The following is a 4,781-nucleotide window of genomic DNA, read 5'->3' as shown; positions in this document are numbered from 1 at the left end:
TCCCTTCTTTTTTTTTCCTCCCCTCTGGTATATATTCTTCTTTTTAAAGTGCATACCGTCCTACTTGGTTGATGGGCTATCAGATCCTCTGATTTCAGAGCCTGCACAGCCACTTTCTCTATTCCACTCTGCTGCTTCCTTCAATCTTGTGCGTACTGATTGAATGCCCTTAGATGATTTCCCATCTTCCACATGATACCTGTGCATCTCTCTCAGCTTCCTGGTGACATTTCTCATTTTCTCAGTTGCTACCGTACCTAGATGCCAAACTTTCCTTGGTCTTCATTCTTTTTTTCAGCCTCATAAGTTCTGGTATTGCCCGAGGCACTCTTACTTTCTCACCAATCCCAAACCTTTCACAAGTCCTGAAGGCACACTCAATAGGTGTTATTGATGACACAGTGATGACACAGCTGTGTGATTTTCCAGGAACATTGGGCAGATAAATTATAGGAACAAAAAATGTCCAAAGCCCTTGAAAGGGAAAAAAAAAGATGCAGAGGTAAAATTCTGAATCTTTTTCAACCTGATTTATATTTTAAAAAGACATCTTTCTACATACTGTAGGTCTTGTCTCCATTGCCTGGTTACCGGGTGAAAACATGCAGCGCTATGGGAGTGGGCCATACTTCTACCAGAGGTCAGATAAGCACAGATGTTCTGAAATCTGTGGGTTTTCCAAGAGTCACAAGATGATGGGAACACTGGCTAGAGGTAGTGTGTCCTTTTGATGCATTTATTTTTGAGTGGTTTAGGATATGGGAGTGGACTTGCATTTTTTGCTGTTTTTAGGCTAGGGTTGATAATCCATTCTGTAACTATCTGAAAGCTAGTGAGGTTAAAGATAATTACTTTGGATGCCAAAATACTGGAATGAAGAAGCAAGGTGTGGTCCTTTCCTTCTGTCAAAAAGAGATTCCTAACAGAGTACAACTTTACTCATGCTTCTTGCAAGTATTTCCAACACCAAAATGAAATTAATATATTATTCTGGCTTTCCTAATGACTTGTTATTTCTGTTGCAAAGATGAACATATGCTATTTTTTAATGAATTAGCCATTATTGATATTTATGCAGTCATTTATTAGACAATTAAATTGAAAATTGAATTACAATGAAATTGTTGTTCTGGAGGAAGTTATCAGATCTTCACTGTAGTATTTCCTGTAAATATGTGTCTATATCTATATATCTATATCTATGTGTAAATTCAGAGTGAATACTGAACTAGAAAAACAACCTGCTTTTCCTGAGTCTTTATGGGGTTTGTGTGGCATGGTTTTGGTAATGGGGGGCCTACAGGGGACAGTTCTGTGAGAAGCTGCCAGAAGCTTCTCCCATGTCAGATGATATCAGTGCCAGCCAGCTCCAAGACAGACCCACTGCTGGCCAAGGCTGAGCCTTCAGCGGTGGTGGGAGCACCTCTGTGATAACAGATTTAAGAATGGGGGAAAATTTCTGCACAAGAACATTTGCAGGCAGAGAAAGGAGTGAGAATATGTGAGAGGAACAGCCCTGCAGACCTGGAGGTCTGTGTAGAGGAGAGGCAGGAGGTGGTCCAGGTACCAGAGCAGGCATTTTCCTGGTGCAGACCATGGTGAGGCAGCTGTGCCCCTGCAGGAGATAAAGGAGGAGCAGAGGTCCACCTGCAGCCTATGGAGGACCCCATGCTGGAGCAGGAGAATGCTCAAAGGAGGGTGTGAGCCCATGGGAAGGCTGTGCTGGAGGAGATTGACAAGACATGTGGGCCCCTGGAGAGAAGAGCCCATGCTGGAGCAGCTTTTCTGGCAGGACTTATGACTATCTGGGGACTTATGTGAGAGCAGCCTGTTCCTGAAGGACTGCACCCTCTGGAAGGGACCCACATTGCAACAAGGGAATGTAAGGAGTCTTGCTTGCTTTTGAGGAGCAAGGAGCAGCGCAATGTGATGGACTGACTACTACTTCCATTACCTGTCCTCCTGTGCCTCTGAGGGAAAGATGTTTTAGGATTCAGATTTTATTTCTCATTATCCTACTTTGATTTGATTGGTAGAAAATTAAATTTATTTTCCCCAAGCTGAGACTGTTTTGCCTGTGATGCTAATTGGTGAGTGATCTTTCCCTGTTCTTCTCTTGACCCATGAGCCTTTTGTTATTTCATCCCTCCTGTGTCCAGTTCAGGAAGGGTGTGATTAAACATCTTTGGTGGGCACCTGGCATTCAGCCAGGGTTAAACCACCACAGAGATTTTATTTGACTTGTACACATATTAGCCTTTCATTCTTTAGAAGTAAAAAATACATAACCTTGACAAATAAAAAATAAATTCAGCATTTACATGCTTAATGTCTCCCTTGTGCACCTTTTTTAGCACATCATCAGGAAATACATCTGTCTTCTCATATAAAAAGAACTGATGCATTAATGTGAAATGTAAGTGTAGTTTAGAGTTGGTTTAATTGGTTTTATTACAGAAAGCAAGTTACAAACTATTCCATCATCATTCACTCAATCAAGTCTAGTGACTGAGATATTTCACTCACAAAGATTCAAAACAAAAGCTGAAAGCTCCTGTTCCCTGTACAAGGGAAAGGATGAGAGATGGAGTGAGCTTGCCTGACAAGTGACAGGCACATTGCTTAATGCACTACTAGAAGTCACTTGGGTGCCATGGCAATGAAAGCTTCAGAAGATGCCATGCAGAACAGCACAGTACCGTGATTCAGCCTCACTGCATAACTTACAAACTTAGGTTATCTCTATCTAGGGGAATATCAGTAGCTGCAATTGTATTGCTAACTTGTAGACTAGTCTATACCTGTTCAGGAACAAGAGGAAGTGGCAACATCAACCTGTGGTTCCAAGGAAATTTTCAAGGATTCATACAGTGATGTTTAGTTGTTCACATTTAACCGGTCTTGTTGTGTAAGCTGGTTGGAAGGCATTAACAAGGGTACTCATGCCACAGTCAGTTTCCTGGCTTTCTGTTCTGGAATACTGTCAAAACCACAGTTGAATAAACCAGGAAGGGTACAAGTCAGTTTAACTGTGCAATGGCTAAGAAGTTTCACTGCTGTGGGTGTATCACTTGGGAAGAACATAAGAATGCTATACAGTGTGGAGGGTGAAGGGTGTGTAACCTACCTGATGGAATTCTTTTCTGCTCTGTAGAGCAGAACTCTGGACCTGATTTTAGAAAGTCTGAAAATGGAACCATTACTACTTAATTACTACGTAATTTTGTTAGTTCTCTGCATAAAATGAATGGAATAACCATTGTCAACTACTAATTCTAATCCCAGTTGCCTTCTGCCTTTGTTTAAATGTGAATGAGGGCAGAATCATGTTGTGCCAACCAGAAACTCTTTGCTATTTCTAAAATTCTTCCTTTGTATAGTCTCTTCCAGCAATGATCCAACCTGCTGCTTCACATTCAGATTAGATGTTAAAAATAAATTCTTCACTACGAGGATGGTGAGACACTGGAATAGGCTGTCCAGAGAAGTTGTGGGTGCCCTATCCCATTCAAGGCCAGATAGGATAGGACCTTGAGCAAGCTGATATAGTGCAAGGTGTTCCTCCTGCCCATGCAGGAGGGTTGGAACAAGATCTTTAAGGTCCCTTCCAATCCAAATTGTTCTATGATCCTGGGACTTGGCTCTCCTAGATGTATCCCTTTTGTTCACACAGAATGCTGCCTGGATGTATGTATGAAACTGAAGTGCACATTTTAATCACTCAGTCAGAAATTACAGATGAACCTTCTTTCTGCAAAGGAGAGCTTAATGAAGAGTTTGGCTTAGATGCTAGTGAGCCCAATGAGAGCAGTAGGGCTGGATCACAGACACACATTCAAAAGCTGTTTGAAATATCTGGATGGGTGTTCATGGGCCAGAGATACTGAAAGATTTTTGCACTGCAGGAGACTGGGGAGAGAAGTAGGGTCTGCAGTAAAAAAGAAATAATTTAAAGATGTGCTTCTGCCTGGGCATTTATACTCAGGACTTGAGTTTGTGGGGACACAGAGATTTCTGGGAGCATTTTTATTGCTGAACTGCTAGGGATGATCCTACTCCCATCACTTAAATATGTGTATCCACACACTGCCCCCTCCCTTACAAGATCCCACTTAGCCTTTATCTTTTTCAGAAACATACAGTTCTTCTCTATGCACCTTCACACAAGATCTGTCAGGCTACATTTCCTTTGGTTTACATGGTATAATTAATTATGGTGAAATAATTTTAAAATTTTGAAACGTACTAACACCCACTTGTACTATATCTACACTGTGAAAGTCAGTCCAATTGAAAGACTGTCGTTAAACCCATTGCAATTTCATTGCACATAATTTTATGGGTTTTGAATAAACACTATGTTTCCAACCCAGTAGTATGAGGCATATTGCTCAAAGATAAAGAACTCTACTAGTCATCAAGCCCCTATTACCATTACAGGTAATAAGATACTCCTCTATTTTAACTGAGTAGGAGGATATTTGAAGTCAAAACTAGATAGAATTAACTAGAAAATGTCTTTCTAGTTTCCAAGGAAGTGGAAAAATTTTTAACCTTCCAATCAAGGTGTATATGGAAAGAGATATTGGACCAGAGATTATGTATGTCATGAAATGTGAGACTAATTTGACAGAAATCCATAGACTTAGAGCATTAGTGAGATCAAGATTACATTTTTTCCATTTTCTACCTTCTTTCATTGCAGAAATAAATAAAATTTTTTCAATTTGTCATTTTAATAACTAATGTAAGAGGTTTTCAATGTCCATTCCATGTTTATG

Source organism: Parus major, chromosome 1 (assembly GCF_001522545.3).
Source record: "Parus major isolate Abel chromosome 1, Parus_major1.1, whole genome shotgun sequence".
In the NCBI taxonomy this organism is placed as follows: Eukaryota; Metazoa; Chordata; class Aves; order Passeriformes; family Paridae; genus Parus; species Parus major.
The sequence above is the reverse complement of the archived record's forward strand: the minus strand, read 5'-3'. Positions refer to the sequence as shown.